At 45.1% G+C, this 20,708-nt stretch overlaps 1 protein-coding gene across 2 annotated transcripts in view; it reads right to left on the bottom strand.

Annotated features, from left to right (window-relative positions):
• The window catches only part of VTA1 (vesicle trafficking 1), a 568,530-nt gene that overhangs the window by 126,342 nt on the left and 421,480 nt on the right, over positions 1-20,708 (bottom strand). The gene's annotated exons all lie outside the window — the stretch shown is intronic.

The raw sequence follows: 20,708 nt of genomic DNA, 5'->3' as shown, positions 1-20,708 counted from the left end.
GTGTTAGCTTTCAATATGTACTGTAACACAACATGCTATTGTAACTCAGAAAGTTTGTATTCAATTCTTTAGCAAAAAAGCAAAAAGCAAAATGAGAGAGGAAAAACCCTTAGATGGCATATAACATAGCACGTGTCTGAATTTGCAGGTCAAATCACAGGTCCACATTTTGGCCCAGCAAAGGCCTTTGTTCAGCAATGTGGTTTAGTACACAGACCAGCAAAAGGCAAGATGGAGCACCAACCAACAGAGTACCTGGTTATATGCAGTAGCAGAGTGTGGTATCAAGTACCTGCCAAGATACACACTGTAGTTATCAGCAAACATAACAGCTCTTTGTTCCCACTATCATGTTTCATTTCTTAAAATAACATGGTAAAATATTTATAGAAACCGGTAGTTTTCCTGGAAAAATAACCTACAAAATTGACATGAAGAAGTCACCTCTACTATACATAGATGTCATGTCCAGGTAGTCTCTGCTTTCATCACCTTACCACATTTTATGTTACATGTTCCTTCCTGTACATCAGCCAGCCTGGGCCTTGATGCCCATTGTCCCTCAATCTCTTCATTACTGCAATGTGTGGTAAAGTGAGCCAGTAGGGGTGCTACAGATATATTCTCACACATCATTGCTGCAGTCACGCCAAACAGGCCCTCTCGGGGGAACCGGGTCTCATGAGACTGTGCTAGCGCTGAGCGTTTTATTTTGCAAAAATGTGTCTTAGTGGCAGCGATGCGACTAGGATGCACCACTAGACTGTGCTGATTAATTTGAAATGCAACACATGTATAAGTGTGCAACTGAGGGATCCGGTCTCTAGGTCGATAGTAACTAGGTCGGCCACTATTGGTTGACAGTAACTAGGTCAACAGGGTCTCTAGGTCAACATGTTCTTTGTCGACGTGAGTTTTTTCACTATTTTTTTTATCTTTTTCATACTTAACAATCCACACGGACTACGATTCGGAATAGTGACCTTGCCCGAAGCATGCTCACTGTACGGGGAAAACGACACCAAATAAACATTAAAAACTCATGTCGACCTAGTTACTGTCGACCTTGCATACCACACCCGCAACTGAGTCTCTGAATCTATATACAAAGTGCTTCAATGTAGCAGCAGCTTTATTCCAATACAAGTACCATTGCGCGCCATATACAGACTCAGTCACACACAATATACAAGTGTAACATATCAGATCGCTCAGCACAAACTTCTTGTGCATCCTACTTTGACGAAGATGCTTTTTATTTACTAAAAACGGGACTTGGCAGTTCACTCACACCAGGTATCTTGTGCTGCGTGGCATATTGAGGCTAGATATATGAGGACACATCTGTACAAACTAAATAACTTAATGATTTCTTAAGCATATCAACAGTAATGAATAATAAAAATAAAATGGTGCAGAAGGAAATTGTATCCAAGTAATGGTATAAGTCGCTAAAATCACAGTGCGTGAAAGATTTGTTAAATAAACAAGAATGAAGAGATCAGAAAAACAGTACTCAATTGCTACTAAAAGTCACTTCTGATGTCATCACTTATGAGTGGTGCGTTCAGCACTGCAGTATTCATTACAATCCATTGTGTATCATCCTGTATAATAAAAGCCACCTCTGTTAACTCAAACTAAAAGTGAAACTGCAGGGAGATGTTACAGCTGTCTAACCTGATGCTGGTAATATTAATAATACTGATCTGACTGTTTCACACTTGCTGCATACGGAGAGAGGGGGCTGGAGAGAGAGAGAGTGGGGCACACTTGCCTACTTTTGAAAAAACATTTCATGGAGATTGTGAAAGTAACACCTACTGCATCAGCGCGGATATGTACTGCTACATCTGAGAGCCCTGTCATAAAAATGACTTGCATCCAAAGGTACATGAGCCCCAAAGTTAGTAAGATCTAGTTGTTGAAGAAAAGACACTGATATTTTGCAGGATTTGTTTGTGTTTTTGCAAAATGTTGCATATACTGCAAGTGGCTACGAGAACCCTTTAAAAATAGCATTTTAAATTACCTACCGGTTAATCCTTTTCTCGTAGTCCGTAGAGGATGCTGTAGACCGTGCGTCAGGTGAGCAGTGCAGTAACAGGGAGGAAGAGGGGTCAGTGCTGGGGCTGCAGATTGTGTGGGTGAGTAGGAGGCAGATAACTGGCTCAGCTGCTTTATATATACTGTGCACCAACGGAGCGGCAGGGTTCTGTGCTCGCCCCTCCCACACCCTGGACAGGCCATGCCCATACTTCTCCGGTCAGCTGCTGGTGGCTACTGGTGTCTACTATCCCCCAGACTGGCCGGGAGCTGTGCAGGGACTGGTGAGCTTACACGAGCCTCCTGTGTGAGTAGCGCCCGCCCTCCTAATATAATCTAGCCCTGGTGTCCGTCATTTTGACGGGCTTTTAAATAGTAAGCAATAAAGAACCCCCTAACTTCAAATAATTGCAGATTTTAGGAGTTGCATGATTTAAATAAAAATTTCCACTTCTGCTTTTCACTGAAACACTGTTCAGTCAGACCCACCACTGAACATTTTGTGTTGGCATCTGGCCTACTCAGTGGGTTTGAATAAAGCAATGGATCGTCTATGCGTGGTTTGCATGACTATCCTTCACTAACAAAGCATTATTCCTACAGGGCTTCTGTAGCCTATGGGAGTACTTTAATACCAATACTGTGTTTATGACTGACACTGCCGCATAGACTGCGGCCACCACTGTTCAGTCAGCCAGCTGGATTTTGCCTATTGCCCACAGTATTGGTATAATAGGAGCTTTATCATCATTAGGAGGAACCCATGGGTGGGAGGCTCCTGTATAAGCCGCAACCTCAGAATCTAGCTGGAAGCATGACCAGTAATTCAGTGGGAGCCTCTGTCAGTAGCGCGCACTGTTCAGAGAAGGAACAGAAGGCAAAAATACAGAAAGAGTAGAACGAAGAAATTGCATTCAACTTTATCTTGAGAAGTGCATGTTCAGTATTTCATTATTTTACACTCTACTCATCCATGCTGGCTTTTATTCAGTAGCCCATTGGTTGTCGCCTGTCGTCTTTCACTCACTGCCTCTGCAGGTTAGAATGTCCGGGCCAAGCTGGTATGGGCAGACATACGCTAGTATGGCCAGACAGCTCCCCTCTCATAGCTTGCCATCAGGCTACTGTACATTCTTCACGATTCTGGCGAGTGTCAAAACGATTATTTTTATCAGCAGTCAGCAATATGTAATAGATACATAACTTTTACAGAATGTATGTAAATTAATAAAGATTATATATTCCTTTTGATACCTTTTAATTATCATTGTGGCTACATCTAGGCGCGAATGCGCCTCGTTTCCCGCGACCACGTCTAAAATGCATGCACATCTTGGATGCACACGTGCTCCATTCAAAATGAATGGTGCGGCAAAAGACGCAGCTCAGCGCGCTGCAAGTACACGAGGCTGTAGTAAGTTACAAATACATACTATACATAGATTTAAAAAACCCCATGCTTCCACTTTAATGTCTTTTGAGTATATAATAAGAATTTACTCACCGGTAATTCTATTTCTCGTAGTCCGTAGTGGATGCTGGGGACTCCGTAAGGACCATGGGGAATAGACGGGCTCCGCAGGAGACTGGGCACTCTAAAAGAAAGATTAGGTACTATCTGGTGTGCATTGGCTCCTCCCTCTATGCCCCTCCTCCAGACCTCAGTTAGGGAAACTGTGCCCGGAAGAGCTGACACTACAAGGAAAGGAGTTGGAATCCAGGGTAAGACTCATACCAGCCACACCAATCACACCGTATAACTTGTGATAACCATACCCAGTTAACAGTATGAACAACAACTGAGCCTCAATCAACAGATGGCTCATAACAATAACCCTTTAGTAAGCAATAACTATATACACGTATTGCAGAAGAAGTCCGCACTTGGGACGGGCGCCCAGCATCCACTACGGGCTACGAGAAATAGAATTACCGGTGAGTAAATTCTTATTTTCTCTGACGTCCTAGTGGATGCTGGGGACTCCGTAAGGACCATGGGGATTATACCAAAGCTCCCAAACGGGCGGGAGAGTGCGGACGACTCTGCAGCACCGAATGAGCAAACTCAAGGTCCTCCTCAGCCAGGGTATCAAACTTGTAGAACTTAGCAAATGTGTTTGAACCCGACCAAGTAGCAGCTCAGCAAATGTGTTTGAACCCGACCAAGTAGCAGCTCGGCAAAGCTGTAAAGCAGAGACCCCTCGGGCAGCCGCCCAAGAAGAGCCCACCTTCCTTGTGGAATGGGCTCTTACTGATTTTGGATGCGGCAATCCAGCCGCAGAGTGAGCCAGCTGAATCGTGCTACAGATCCAGCGAGCAATAGTCTGCTTCGAAGCAGGAGCGCCAACCTTGTTGGCTGCATACAGAATAAACAGCGAGTCAGACTTTCTGACTCCCGCCGTTCTGGAAACATAAATTTTCAAAGCCCGGACTACGTCCAGCAACTTGGAATCCTCCAAGTCCCTAGTAGCCGCAGGCACCACAATAGGTTGGTTCAAATGAAACGATACCACCTTAGGGAGAAATTGGGGACGATTCCTCAATTCTGCCCTGTCCATATGGAAGATCAGATAGGGGCTTTTACATGACAAAGCCGCCAATTCTGACACACGCCTAGCCGAAGCGAAGGCCAATAGCATGACCACTTTCCACGTGAGATATTTTAGCTCCACGGTCTTAAGTGGCTCAAACTAGTGGGATTTCAGGAAATCCAACACAACGTTAATATCCCAAGGTGCCACTGGTGGCACAAAAGGAGGCTGAATATGCAGCACTCCCTTTACAAACGTCTGAACCTCAGGCAGTGAAGCCAGTTCTTTTTGAAAGAAAATGGATAGGGCCGAGATCTGAACCTTTATGGACCCTAATTTGAGGCCCATAGTCACACCTGACTGTAGGAAATGCAGAAAACGACCCAACTGGAAGTCCTCTGTAGGGGCCTTCCTGGCCTCAAACCAAGCAACATATTTCCACCATATGCGGTGATAATGCTTTGCTGTCACATCCTTCCTAGCTCTTATCAGCGTAGGAATTACTTCATCCGGTATACCCTTTTCCGCTAGGATCCGCCGTTCAACCGCCATGCCGTCAAACGCAGCCGCGGTAAGTCTTGGAACAGACAGGGCCCCTGCTGCAACAGGTCCTGTCTGAGAGGCAGAGGCCATGGGTCCTCTGTGACCATCTCTTGAAGTTCTGGGTACCAAGTCCTTCTTGGCCAATCCGGAACAATGTGCAGTGATGCACCGACACCTGCTTTGGTTTCAGGAGATCCCTGACCATGGTCACTAACTCCTGAGCCTTCTCCGGGAGAAATACCTTCTTCTGTTCTGTGTCCAGAATCATGCCCAGGAAGGGCAGACGCGTCGTAGGAATCAGCTGCGACTTTGGAATATTCAGAATCCAGCCGTGCCGTTGCAACACTTCCTGAGAGTGCGCTACGCTGACCAACAACTGCTCTCTGGACCTCGCCTTTATGAGGAGATCGTCCAAGTACGGGATAACTGTAACTCCTTGCTTCCGGAGAAGTACCATCATCTCCGCCATTACCTTGGTAAAGACTCTCGGTGCCGTGGATAGACCAAACGGCAACGTCTGGAATTGGTAATGACAGTCCTGTACCACAAACCTGAGGTACTCCTGGTGAGGCGGATAAATGGGGACATGCAAGTACGCATCCTTGATGTCCAGAGATACCATAAAATCCCCCTCTTCCAGGCTGGCAATGACCGCTCTGAGCGATTCCATTTTGAACCTGAACTTTTTCATGTAAATGTTCAAGGATTTTAAATTTAGAATGGGTCTTACCGAAGTGTCCGGTTTCGGTACCACAAACAGTGTGGAATAGTAACCCCTTCCCTGCTGAAGGGGGGGTACCATTATTATCACTTGCTGGAGGTACAGCTTGTGAATAGCCGTCAGGACTATCTCCCTCCCCGTGGTAGAAGCTGGCAAGGCGGATTTTAGGTAACGGTGAGGGGGCGTCACTTCGAATTCCAGCTTGTATCCCTGAGATACAATTTGTATAGCCCAAGGATCCACTTGTGAGCGAACCCACTGGTTGCAGAAATTTCGGAGACGCGCCCCCACCGCTCCTGGCTCCGCCTGTGGAGCCCCAGCGTCATGTGGTGGACTTAGTGGAAGCAGGGGAGGACTTTTGTTCCTGAGAACTGGCTGCATGGTGCAGCTTCTTTCCTCTACCCCTGCCAAGAAAGGATGCACCTCTGACTCTCTTGCTTTTTTGAGAACGAAAGGACGGCATTTGGTAATACGATGCTTTCTTAGGCTGTGAGGAAACCTGTGGCAAGAAAGTCGACTTTCCAGCTGTCGCTGTGGATACGAGGTCCGAGAGACCGTCCCCAAACAATTCCTCACCCTTATAAGGCAAAACCTCCATGTGTTTTTTAGAGTCGGCATCCCCTGTCCATTGCCGAGTCCATAAGACCCTCCTGGCAGAAATGGACATTGCATTTATTCGAGAGCCCAGCAGGCAAATTTCCCTCTGGACATCCCGCATATATAAGACGACGTCTTTAATATGGCTAAGTGTTAGCAATACGGTATCCCTGTCCAGGGTATCCAACCCCTCTGACAGAGTATCTGTCCATGCTGCAACAGCACTGCACATCCAAGCTGAAGCAATAGCCGGTCTCAGTAGAGTACCAGAGTGTGTATACACAGACTTCAAGATGAAAGGTTATATATATCAAGTATATATACAGGCGCTCTGATGAGTGTGCTTTTCCTAGCAGCTGAATAAATAAGGGGTAGTCAAACCCTTTCAATAACAAGAGGAGGAAAGAAGATATACAGCGCTCATTGACACAGTGTAATCTAAAAAGGTAAATATTTAATAATAAGTTTTCTTTAAAAAAGACTTAGACAATTAAAAAACATGCAATCTAAGATATAATGTGTCTCAATATTGACTTCAGGTGGACCTATAAATCTATTAATACTGACACCAACTGGTAAGTTTGGCACTCATCAACATATTTAAAACTAGCACATATACAGTCATAATAACGGACCAGATGTATAATAATTCATCCAATTGGATGTGGTTACCAAGTCTGTGTTCCGTTTAAAGAGGCTCCCGTAAGGTACAAGTCCGTATGGCAACGGCGACAGTTGTTGGGGTCCTGGTTCACAGTTCACTCGGAACTCCGTGTTCCATTGTGTGGGTTCTCCTGTAGATGTAATAGGCAATGGCGATGCCAGTAGGAGTCCTGGTTCACGGATGACAAAAAGAATGCAAGGTCCTGACTGTAGATGGTGGCGTGGTGATGGTGCTGGTTGTCAGATGTCCACATAGGTCTCAATTCTTAGTCTTCAGCCGCCGATTTCATCACCAACATCTGATCTTCTGGCTCTGCGAGGGGGACGGCGGCGCGGCTCCGGGAACGGACGACCGAGGACCTTTGCCTGTGTTCGAACCCTCTGGAGCTAATGGTGTACAGTAGCCTAAGAAGCGCAACCTAGCTGTGAACAGGTACGTTTGCTTCTCTCCCCTCGGTCCCACGTAGCAGTGAGTCTGTTGTCAGCAGATCTCACTGAAAATAAAAAACCTAACATTACTTTCTTTACTAGCAGGCTCAGGAGAGCCCACTAGGTGCATCCAGCTCTGGCCGGGCACAGATTCTAACTGAGGTCTGGAGGAGGGGCATAGAGGGAGGAGCCAGTGCACACCAGATAGTACCTAATCTTTCTTTTAGAGTGCCCAGTCTCCTGCGGAGCCCGTCTATTCCCTATGGTCCTTACGGAGTCCCCAGCATCCACTAGGACGTCAGAGAAAGTCCAAATAACATCCCAGAAACACACTGGATCAGTTAATCAAGCCAATTATCAACCACATCATGCCATGCATTATACCAGGCCTGGCCAACCTGTGGCTCTCCAGCTGTTGTGAAACTACAAGTCCGGCATGCCCTGCCACAGTTTTTTGCTATTAGGGAATACTAAAACTGCAGCAGGGAATGCTGGGATGTGCAGTTTCACAGCAGCTGGAGAGCCACAGGTTGGCCGGTCCTGCACTATACACTTAAAAACTGTGCTTGGATCTATTTTAAATATTTTAAAGTTGAAAACACACTAGACTATTTGTCTAAAAAAAAATAAACGATAACATAAATGTCATTTAGTTTATTTATAGGCTTATATCATCCAGTGTGTATGGGGGTATTATTGGTGAATGAAGCGTGCTCCTGCACGTCGTTCAGGGAGCACCAATATTGAACTGACATGCAGCTCAACCAGTCAATGTCGGGCTGAGCTGCATGTCTGGGAATGGCAGTGGTGACGTCACTGATCGTTATCTTTCAATTATAACATTCAGTGTATGTAGCATTATATCGTTGAATGCTATATCGTTCAACGATATAGTCGTTCATAGCCGGCATTTCAGCATCGCCTAGTGTGTACCCGGTTTAAAATTATCTGTGCAATCTTTCACTTATTCAATCAAATGGATTAAACCAATTTGTCTGATTGACAATTTTTGTCTGTTTTCCAGTGTTTGGGAGCAAATGGCCAATTGTCAATTAATCCCATACATTAGCAGATTTTCATTCCAACCAGGAAGATTGGCCAGATAATCTTATACTGCATGGGTCTTCAACCTGTGGCCCTCCAGCTGCTGGGAAACTACACATACCAGCATGCCCTGTCGCAGTTTTGCTATTAAGGTATTCTAAAACTGAGACAAGACATGCTGGGATGTGTAGTTCCACAGCAGCTGGCGCGCCGCAGGTTGAAGACCCATGTTATAATGTGTATCCAGCTTTAAAAATTCTAAGTTTGAAAAGGAGACTATACAGATGTGTCCTCTTACTCCTTGCAGCAGTCACGCTAAACAGCCTTTGAAGTTGCGCCATGCCGTGGCTGGACTCTGCGCAGATAGTCATTTTTTGCATTTTTTTTCCTGCGAAACAGCGTCTTAGTTGCAAAGTAATGCAATATGACGCACAAGCAGATCCTGTTGATTAAAATGATAAGCAGCATGCCTATATTCTGTGTGTAATTGCTGCTGTATCTGCATCTGAAATGCCATGTTACAGTGTTTTCCATGAAAATACTGTAGCATAGCATTTTCTATGTAAATAGCAACACCCCGAATATAAGCATGCTGCATATCATTTTAATCAGCAGGATCTGCTTGCGCATCCTATTGCATTGCTTTGTGAATAAAGCACATTTACGTGGGAAAAACACGCAAAAAAGAGGCTCAGCACTATATGCAGCGTTATATGTAACGCGACTTGTAGCGCTTTGAGCAAAGATGTAAGTGGACACATCTGTATGTAAACTATATATAAGTGCCCTTGGGGATCGGCCGCACAATCCGATAATATCAGTCCAATCATTTTCTTTTTGCAGTGTGGAAAAGTGAAACAATAACTCCCCAAACCATAATATTTAGAGAGAAAACTGTCCGTGAGCCGAAACACAGAGGCCAAGTGCCTGCAGGACTCCGCTGTGCAGCACAGCATCTGTAGTCATAGAGGCTTAAATCATCACAAAACTAATATTGCTCTAAGGGAATTTTCTGTATTTATATTAAACATGGTTTTGACTCGTCTGTGTTCTTTCATGTACAATCCTACCACTCATTTTCTATTTGCTAGATTATACCACTTAAAACTGAATAACATGATCCAGTTTGAGATGGCGTCATTTTACAATAGAAATTAAGCTTTGATCGTGTGCCAACACTGGCATTTTGGTTAGATGCCAATACTAAAAAGTAATAGCAGCAGTGCTACATATTTTAATGGACAATTGTTAAGATAATATACTTAAGCAGTGTAAAAAATAAACAATGTGTAAGGCAGGACAGAGTTAAGACTTTAATGGCTCCGAATCCATTCTGCAAAACACAAGAGGAAACATGCGACTGTATCACAAAAGTAGAACGCATCAAGTTTCCAGGACAATAAAAACACATTTAACTTGAGGGGTTATTAGACTGAATTTAAGGAACCAGAACAAATATCAGATCAGGACACTTAGAGACTGAGCTGCCTGGGCTAAAATTTGGAAACCCAAATTAAGGATTTGAGTTGATGCGAGGGCAAACTATGTGCCCGTATTTAGATTTCAGTTTCTTTCCTTTTTTTTTTTTTAAACAGAAAGTAGATACTTTTTGAAACAAAGGGACTCTTATCTTTCTAGTAAACTGATACCCCTTTCAACAGAAAACCAAATTAGCAGGTAAAACACTTTTATCCGGTAAATTGTGGATCAATACGTGTCCTTTTTCTGTGTGAAGTGGTCAACCCAGATTTTCGACTCAGGTTTTTTTCCAGGGTCGAAGACCTGATAATTGTGACTCGAGTTGACCCAGTCGCACAGGAGAAATATCTGGGTTAATCTGCAAACTATCAGGTAGAACTGCTTCACCTGGTAAATTGCTTTCCTGTGTTAAAGGTGGGTAAAGCTGGGGCCCAAAATACCCGGAACTCAAATACTGGGCAAATGCTGAGATTTTCACACTTTTATTGTGTACGAGTGAGCAGGTCTCAAAAACAGACACTATTACCATTAAGTGCAGAAAAGGGAAAAAACCACCCTAAGGTGATTCTCTCCAGGTGCTGATTGGGGAGGTTCGGCACAGCAGCTAAAAAAAGGGAGGTTGGTCAGACCTCATAAAAAATAGCAACAGTAGGATTCTAGCGCTAAACGGTCATATATGAGATGAGCAAATTAATACACAAACATATTTATTTCATATAAAATTCACTAAAACGTCCATGGAATAAACAATAACATGAAGTGTTAATAAACCCTAGAAAAGGGTGTACAGCATAACTCCCAGACACAATTAGCTAAAAAGATGGAGGAGGTGATAGGATCTGTTCCTATATAAAGAGTCCCCTTCTGTATCCAAATGTATCAACAGATTAGTCTTTTGTTAGCAATAATTACCACAGATGGTCAAGGATTATTAAGCGGCTCTGCATCCCGCAGTGTTGCAGTTCCTTGGTGTGGTGGTGAAAGTAGGTTCCTCAGTTCAGATGGTTTACCTCCAGCAAAGGTACATGAGGTTCCATGTGGGGGCTTGGTTCAGGTCCTCTATCTCCAAATTGTTGTAGGTCCAGGGAGTGATGTAAGAGAGCAGCTCACACCAACGCGTTTTTTGTGTTCACACAACTTTTTCAAGGACGTGAACTGAGGAACCTACTTTTACCACCACACCAAGGAACTGCAACACTGCGGGATGCAGAGCCGCTTAATAATCCTTGACCATCTGTGGTAATTATTGCTAACAAAAGACTACTCTGTTGATACCTTTGGATACTGAAGGGGACTCTTTATATAGGAACAGGTCCTATCACCTCCTCCATCTTTTTAGCTAATTGTGTCTGGGAGTTATGCCATACACCCTTTTCTAGGGTTTATTAACACTTCATGTTGTTATTGTTTATTCCATGGACATTTTAGTGAATTTTATATGAAATAAATATGTTTGTGTATTAATTTGCTCATCTCATATATGACTATTACCATTAAGTTTAATGCCCTTGTCCTTAAAGCCGTGATTTAACCAATTGTCTGAACGTTTTGTCCATTTTCCTTTTTTGTTAGCACATGGTTGGTTATCAAAACTTTAAACCCATCTTGCAATGGAAAAATGATTTTAAAACTGAACATAAGGAAAAGCTGGGGATCAGGGCTACTGGCAACACCCCAAAAACAAAAACTACACCAGCCAGACACCTCATGGGTGTGTTGGAAAAGCAATGTTTTTTTTTTATTTTTAATATGTTGGCAGCTACAACTAGATCATTGATAACTTCATAACTGGAAAACTGAATCCTGGGCAACGCTCTCATTTATGGAGTTGTGTTGGTGACTGTCTTACCTTTAAAAGCCATAAGTTTGGCAGGTGAGCTTTAAACTACGTAAGCACATTTTCCCCTACGAGATAGCAATTGCCAGGTTTCCAAAAAATCTACAGCATGTGTAAATTTATGTGACAGAGTAGGACTTGCATTGAAATGGGGTCCCTTGATGTGGGCTGCAAGCTTAAATGCATTGTACAATTCATGAACTAAAACCCCATTATTTATCCAGTCATGTATTAAAGTATTAAGGTGAATGACATTAGTAAGGAGAGTGCGGGGTTCTCGGTGTATGTAATTTGAGCAGGTGGTCACAGCCCACTGCACCCCAACCCAGGGATGGGGTGTACATATGTGCACCCCTTTCCTGGGAATGGCGAGTGCGGTGTATTGCTGTATTATATATATATATATATATATATATATATATTTAAATAAGATTTTAAACCTACCGGTAAAACTTTTTATCCTATTATCCTAGTCCGTAGAGGATGCTGGGGACTACGTAAGGACCATGGGGTATAGACGGGCTCCGCAGGAGACATGGGCACTATAAAGAACTTTTGGTATGGGTGTGCACTGGCTCCTCCCTCTATGCCCCTCCTCCAGACCTCAGTTAGAGAAACTGTGCCCAGAGGAGATGGACAATATGAGGAAAGGATTTTGTTAATCTAAGGGCAAGATTCATACCAGCCCACACCAACCACATCATATAACCTGGAATATACGCAACCAATTAACAGTATGAACAAAAACCAGTATCAGTCAAAGACCGATCCCAACTGTAACATAACCCTTATGTAAGCAACAACTATATACAAGTCTTGCAGATTTAGTCCGCACTGAGACGGGCACCCAGCATCCTCTACAGACTAGGAGAAAAAGATTTACCGGTAGGTTTAAAATCTTATTTTCTCTTACGTCCTAGAGGATGCTGGGGACTCCGTAAGGACCATGGGGTTTATACCAAAGCTCCAAAACGGGCGGGAGAGTGCGGATGACTCTGCAGCACCGATTGAGCAAACGCGAGGTCCTCATCAGCCAGGGTATCAAACTTGTAGAATTTTGCAAAAGTGTTTGAACCCGACCAAGTAGCTGCTCGGCAAAGCTGTAATGAGGAGACGCCTTGGGCAGCCGCCCAAGAAGAGCCCACCTTCCTAGTGGAATGGGCCTTTACCGAATTTGGTAACGGCAATCCAGCCGTAGAATGAGCCTGCTAAATCGTGTTACAGATCCAGCGAGCAATAGTCTGCTTAGAAGCAGGAGCGCCAACCTTGTTGGCTGCATACAGGACAAACAGCGCCTCTGTTTTCCTAACCCTAGCCGTCCTGTCTACATAAATTTTTAAGGCCCTGACTACATCCAGGGACTTGGAGTCCTCCAAGTCACCTGTAGCCACAGGCACCACAATAGGTTGGTTCATATGAAATGAAGAAACCACCTTAGGCAAAAATTGAGGATGAGTCCTCAACTCTGCTCTATCCACATGGAAAATCAAATAGGGACTCTTGTGAGACAAAGCCGCCAATTCGGACACCCACCTTGCAGATGCCAATGCCAATAACATGACAACCTTCCAAGTGAGAAATTTTAATTCCACCGTTTGAAGAGGTTCAAACCAGTCAGATTCTAGGAACCTTAACACCACGTTAAGGTCCCAAGATGCCACCGGGGGCACAAAAGGAGGCTGGATGAGCAGCACTCCCTTCACAAAAGTCTGGACTTCTAGGAGCGAAGACAATTCCTTCTGAAAGAATATAGATAGGGCCGAAATCTGTACCTTAATGGAGCCTAACTTCAGGCCCATATCCACTCCCGTCTGTAGAAAGTGGAGAAAACAGCCCAGATGGAAATCTTCCGTAGGAGCATTCTTGGCTTCGCACCAAGATACATACTTCCTCCAGATACGGTGATAATGTTTTGCCGTCACCTCCTTCCTAGCCTTTATCAGAGTAGGGATGACTTCCTCCGGAATACCTTTCCCAGCTAGGATTCGGTGGTCAACCGCCATGCCGTCAAACGTAGCCGCGGTAAGTCTTGGAATACGCAGGGCCCCTGCTGCAAAAGGTCCTCCCTGAGAGGAAGAGGCCACGGATCTTCTGTGATCATTTCCTGAAGATCTGAATACCAGGCCCTTCAAGGCCAATCTGGAACAATGAGTACTGTCTGTACTCTTTTTCGTCTTATGATTCTCAATATTTTTGATATGAGAGGCAGAGGATGGAACACATAGACCGACTGAAACACCCATGGTGTCACTAGGGCGTCTACCGCTACTGCCTGAGGGTCCCTTGACCTGGCACAATACCTCCGAAGCTTTTTGTTGAGGCATGACGCCATCATGTCTTTTTGAGGAAGTCCCCAATGACTTGTTATCTCTGCAAAGACTTCTTGATGAAGTCCCCACTCTCCTGGATGGAGATCGTGTCTGCTGAGGAAGTCTGCTTCCCAGTTGTCCACTCCCGGTATGAAGACCGCCGACAGAACGCTTACGTGATTTTCCGCCCAGCAAAGAATCCTGGTGGCTTCCTGTTACAGAGTAACTCCATTATATCAATTTTAGGGACATATATTATTATACAAAGAATGAATTGATAATATTGGCTTCTGTGACCTGAGTCGAATTAACATCCCTACACTGTAGCCTTGGCTAATTAGCATTTAAATAACCAAGCTCACATGGCCTCATCACTGATACAGCTAGCCCACATGCTGTGAAAGACACACCCACAGGTTGAATATACCTGAACACTTGAAATCAGAGCCCACTCACTCTCCCAAAACGACTGAGGAAGATGTACAGTAGCTGCACACAGCTACAAAGCCTTCAGAAGCATGGACCTTGATACGCCTGGGAAGCTTGGGAGTCATTCCCCTGGAAAGCTAAGTATCATACTCTCAATATCTCATAGATAAATAACATAGAATAGTTAAATATGTGTTTGTGGTACAGTAGTTGTGAAACGATTGGCATAGAATAGTTGGTTTGGAAATACAAATGGCTTGGGGTTGGTGGTGCTTGTGCAGTTATGTGATTGTTGTGTGTTTGTGATGGTACTCTGTGAAATCTGTAATGGTAGTTGGAGCATTAGACAATTTGTAGAATAGCATCTCTGGTATACATTCCTGGTATGGTGATTTATAACAGATTGTAGTGGTTTTATATAGTGCATCTTGCTGAAATATAGACGTCAACACATACTTCCTTTTGTTACTGTAGTCATGTGCTTGTAGCAATGACATGCTGATACATGTGGTTACCTGGTGATCTGGTCTTGTGATGGCTCATATGGACAGTATACAATATGCTCTGGTTATTGAGATACTGTGGTGGCTTGGAATTGTGAAATGTAATTAGATGGCTTGGAATTGTAAAATCAGCACATATGCATTATGTTGAAGCTTATACATTTTGGAATATAGTGGAGTCCTATTGCTTCTGCTATGTGATTATGGTCTAGCAAAGAATGCCATGTGTTTGAACTTGCAAACTTAAAATGGCTGCTGGCATTCCCTTTTGAACCATATGTTATAGACTTTGGAATCATGGGAGTTTTCCCAAAATGGAGTCTAGCTTCTGTCCCATGCGGTCTGTGGACAATGCAGCCACATGCTGCCCCTCCCCCACACACACACAGACCAAAACCAATCCCCTAAGGTATTTCTTTAAGATATATATCTGTCCAATATATATCAATATATCTAGGATTTAGCAGAGTGCTTTGAGAGATATCTACCCAGTAATGAATACATATATACACACATACATACATTATCACACTTATTTCATCCTGTTTCTTATATAGTTTGAATCTGTGAAACTATTATATGGTAACTTGCATTGTATTTGACCAATACTGTTTAATGATAAAAGTGAATTCTATGAGTAGCAATTGTTTGTTGAAATACATTCTTATGATTTACATTCTATATGACTGGCGTGCATTCTTCTATGAACAGAATATTCCTAATGATTTAAAGATATATATGTCTAGATGCAACCTCTGCGGGTTTGTTATTAAAAGGTACACAATTAGTGATTAATTATTATAAATCACTAAAGGGTTAAAATTATACATTTGCTTCAAAGATATGAAATATAGTTATATAATACAAGCAATAGAATCAGACAGAGAAAAGGAGGGGAATAGAGAAGGAAAATATATACCCCTTATCATAACCCCTATCACTTCCGCCATTGCCACTCTGCTCCTTGTCCCGCCTTGGCGGTTTACATGAGCCACGGCTGTGACGTTGTCTGATTGAATCAGCAACGGTAGGTCACGAAGAAAATTCTCCGCTTGTCGTAGGCCGTTGTATATGGCCCTCAATTCCAGCACGTTGATGTGTAGACAAGCCTCCTGGCTTGACCATAGTCCCTGAAAGTTTCTTCCTTGTGTGACTGCTCCCCATCCTCGGAGGCTCGCGTCCGTGGTTAACAGAACCCAGTCCTGAATGCCGAACCTGTGACCCTCTAGAAGGTGAGCACTCTGCAGCCACCACAGGAGAAACACCCTGGCCCTGGGGGACAGGCTTATCTTCTGATGTATTTGTAGATGGGACCCTGACCACTTGTCCAGAAGGTCCCACTGAAATGTCCTCGCATGGAACCTGCCGAAGGGGATGGCCTCGTAGGTCGCCACCATTTTCCCCAGAACTCGAGTGCATTGATGAACAGACACTCTCTTTGGTTTTAGCAGGTCTCTGGCCATGTTCAGGAGGTCCCGGGCTTTTTCCCTTGGGAGAAAAACCCTCTTCTGTTCAGTGTACAGAATCATGCCTAGGAATGATAGTCGAGTCGTTGGAACCAATTGTGACTTTGGCAGATTGAGAATCCAACCGTGCTGTTGTAGCACTCTCAGGGAGAGCGACACGCTCTTCAGCAATTGATCTCTCGATCTCGCTTTTATCAGGAGATCGTCCAAGTATGGGATAATTGTGACTCCCTGCCTGCGCAGGAGCACCATCATCTCCGCCATCACCTTTGTGAAAATCCTCGGTGCCGTGGAAAGCCCAAACGGCAACGTCTGAAACTGGTAATGACAGTACTGTACAGCGAATCTCAGGTACTCCTGATGAGGAGGATATATGGGGACATGAAGGTAGGCATCCTTCACGTTCAGTGATACCATAAAATCCCCCCCTTCCAGACTGGATATCACAGCCTGGAGCGACTCCATCTTGAATTTGAACTTTTTCAAGTACAGGTTTAGGGAGTTTAGATTTAAAATGGGTCTGACTGAACCATCCGGCTTCGGGACCACGAACAGGGTTGAATAGTACCCTTTCCCCTGTTGGACCAGAGGAACCTTGACAATAACTTGCTGTTGACACAGCTTTTGAATTGCAGCATATATTACTTCCCTTTCCGGGGGAGAAGCTGACAAGGCCGACTTGAAAAATCGGCGAGGGGGCACCTCTTCGAATTCCAGTTTGTAGCCTTGCGATACAATTTCCATCGCCCAAGGATCCATGTCTGAAAGAATCCAGACCTGGCTGAAGAGTCAAAGACGTGCCCCCACCGGTGCGGACTCCCTCAGTGGAGCCCCAGCGTCATGCGGTGGATTTAGCAGAAGCCGGGGAGGACTTCTGCTCCTGGGAACTAGCCGAAGCAGGCGTTCTCCTTCCTCTACCCTTACCTCTGGCGAGGAAGGAGGAGCCCCGACCTCTTCTGGACTTATGTGACCGAAAGGACTGCATCTGATATTGTGGAGTTTTCTTTTGCTGTGGGGAAACAAAAGGCAAAAAAGTAGATTTACCCGCGGTAGCTGTGGAAACCAGGTCCGCGAGACCATCCCCAAATAAAACCTCACCCTTGTAAGGTAAAATCTCCATATGCTTCTTTGAGTCGGCATCACCCGTCCATTGGCGGGTCCACAGGGCTCGTCTAGCAGCAATCGCCATGGCGTTCGCTCTCGAACCTAGCAGCCCAACGTCTCTCTGAACGTCTCTCATATATAAGACTGCGAATTTAATGTGACCTAAGATCAATAAAATGGTATCCCTGTCTAGGGTATCAATGTCAGGTGACAAGGTATCTGTCCAAGCTGCAACTGCGCTACATACCCATGCTGATGCAATTGCCGGTCTGAGTAAAGCACCCGTATGTGTATAGAAAGATTTTAAGGTAGTCTCCTGTCTGCGATCAGCAGGATCCTTGAGGGCTGCAGTGTCTGGAGACGGCTGCGCCACCTTCTTGGACAGACGCGTTAAAGCCTTGTCCACCCTGGGCGAAGATTCCCACCGTACCCTGTCCTGTGCAGGGAAAGGGTACGCCATAAGAATCCTCTTGGGAATCTGCAGTTTTTTTTCTGGAGTTTCCCAAGCTTTTTCAAATAACTCGTTCAGCTCATGGGATGGTGGAAAGGTAACCTCAGGTCTCTTTTCCTTATACATGCGCACCCTCGTGTCAGGGACAGAGGGGTCATCAGTGATATGCAAAACATATTTTATTGCAATAATCATATAATGAATACTTTTGGCCACCCTTAGGTGTAACCTCGCCTCATCGTAGTCGACACTGGAGTCAGAATCCGTGTCGGTATCAGTGTCTGCTATTTGGGATAGGGGACGTTTTTGAGACCCAGAAGGGCCCGGTGCCCCAGTCGAAGCCGTGGATTGATTCCCTGCTTTTTCCCTGGACTCTGCTTTGTCCAATCTCTTATGTAATAAGGTCACATTTGCATTTAAAACATTCCACATGTCCATCCAATCATGAGTCGGCGTTGCCGACGGAGACACCACAATCATCTGCTCCACCTCCTCCTTAGATGAGCCTTCCGCTTCAGACATGCCGACACACGCGTACCGACACCCCCACACACACAGGGATATATCTATAAGGCCCTTTGGAGAGACAGAGAGAGAGTATGCCAGCACACACCCAGCGCCAACTGACACTGGAAACCAATTCCCAGATATAGCGCTTTTATATATAATAACCGTGTAATACACTCACTGCGTCTTACAAGTGCCCCCCCCCCCCCTCTTTTTTTGCCCTCTGTCACCGTGTTCAGCAGGGGAGAGTCCGGGGAGCTAGCTTCTCTGCAGTGGAGAAAATGGCGCTGGTTAGTGCTGAGGGATCAAGCTCCGGCCCCTCCAGCGGCGGGCTTCGGTCCCGCTCAATTTTATAAAAAGTGGCGGGGGATTTATATACTAACTGCCTCCGCAGCCTATATCAGTATAAATGCCAGACTAGAGGTTTATATTGCTGCCCAGGGTGCCCCCCCTGCGCCCTGCACCCAACAGTGCCTGCCAGTGTGTGTAGTGTGTGGGAGCAATGGCGCGCAGCGTTACCGCTGCGCGCTTACCTCAGGGAAGATCTGAAGTCTTCTGCCGCCTTGACGTCTTCTTTTCTTCTTATACTCACCCGGCTTCTATCTTCCGGCTCTGTGAGGAGGACGGCGGCGCGGCTCTGGGACGAAAGGCGGGCGGAGACCTGTGTTCTGATCCCTCTGGAGCTAATGGTGTCCAGTAGCCTAAGAAGCATAGCCTATCACTTAAGTAGGTCTGCTTCTCTCTCCTTAGTCCCACGATGCAGGGAGCCTGTTGCCAGCAGTGCTCCCTGAAAATAAAAAAACTAACAAAATTCTTTTTCAGAGAAACTCAGGAGAGCTCCCCTGTAGTGCATCCAAACTCCTCTGGGCACAGGATCTAACTGAGGTCTGGAGGAGGGGCATAGAGGGAGGAGCCAGTGCACACCCATACTAAAAGTTCTTTATAGCGCCCATGTCTCCTGCGGAGCCCGTCTATACCCCATGGTCCTTACGGAGTCCCCAGCATCCTCTAGGACGTAAGAGAAATATATATATATATATATATATATATATATATATATATATATAATAAGAATTTACTTACCGATAATTCTATTTCTCGGAGTCCGTAGTGGATGCTGGGGTTCCTGAAAGGACCATGGGGAATAGCGGCTCCGCAGGAGACAGGGCACAAAAAAGTAAAGCTTTACTAGGTCAGGTGGTGTGCACTGGCTCCTCCCCCTATGACCCTCCTCCAGACTCCAGTTAGGTACTGTGCCCGGACGAGCATACACAATAAGGGAGGCATTTTGAATCCCGGGTAAGACTCATACCAGCCACACCAATCACACCGTACAACTTGTGATCTAAACCCAGTTAACAGTATGACAACAGAAAGGGCCTCTTAAAGATGGCTCCTTAACAATAACCCGAATTAGTTAACAATAACTATGTACAAGTATTGCAGATAATCCGCACTTGGGATGGGCGCCCAGCATCCACTACGGACTCCGAGAAATAGAATTATCGGTAAGTAAATTCTTATTTTCTCTATCGTCCTAAGTGGATGCTGGGGTTCCTGAAAGGACCATGGGGATTATACCAAAGCTCCCAAACGGGCGGGAGAGTGCGGATGACTCTGCAGCACCGAATGAGAGAACTCCAGGTCCTCCTTTGCCAGGGTATCAAATTTGTAAAATTTTACAAACGTGTTCTCCCCCGACCACGTAGCTGCTCGGCAGAGTTGTAATGCCGAGACCCCTCGGGCAGCCGCCCAAGATGAGCCCACCTTCCTTGTGGAGTGGGCTTTTACAGTTTTAGGCTGTGGCAGGCCTGCCACAGAATGTGCAAGTTGAATTGTGTTACAAATCCAACGAGCAATCGACTGCTTAGAAGCAGGTGCGCCCAACTTGTTGGGTGCATACAATATAAACAGCGAGTCAGATTTTCTGACTCCAGCCGTCCTTGCAATGTATATTTTTAAGGCTCTGACAACGTCCAACAACTTGGAGTCCTCCAAGTCGCTAGTGGCCGCAGGCACCACAATAGGTTGGTTCAGATGAAATGCTGA

The sequence above is a fragment of the Pseudophryne corroboree genome, chromosome 4 (assembly GCF_028390025.1).
Source record: "Pseudophryne corroboree isolate aPseCor3 chromosome 4, aPseCor3.hap2, whole genome shotgun sequence".
Classification (NCBI taxonomy): Eukaryota; Metazoa; Chordata; class Amphibia; order Anura; family Myobatrachidae; genus Pseudophryne; species Pseudophryne corroboree.
The sequence above is the reverse complement of the archived record's forward strand: the minus strand, read 5'-3'. Positions and strand labels throughout refer to the sequence as shown.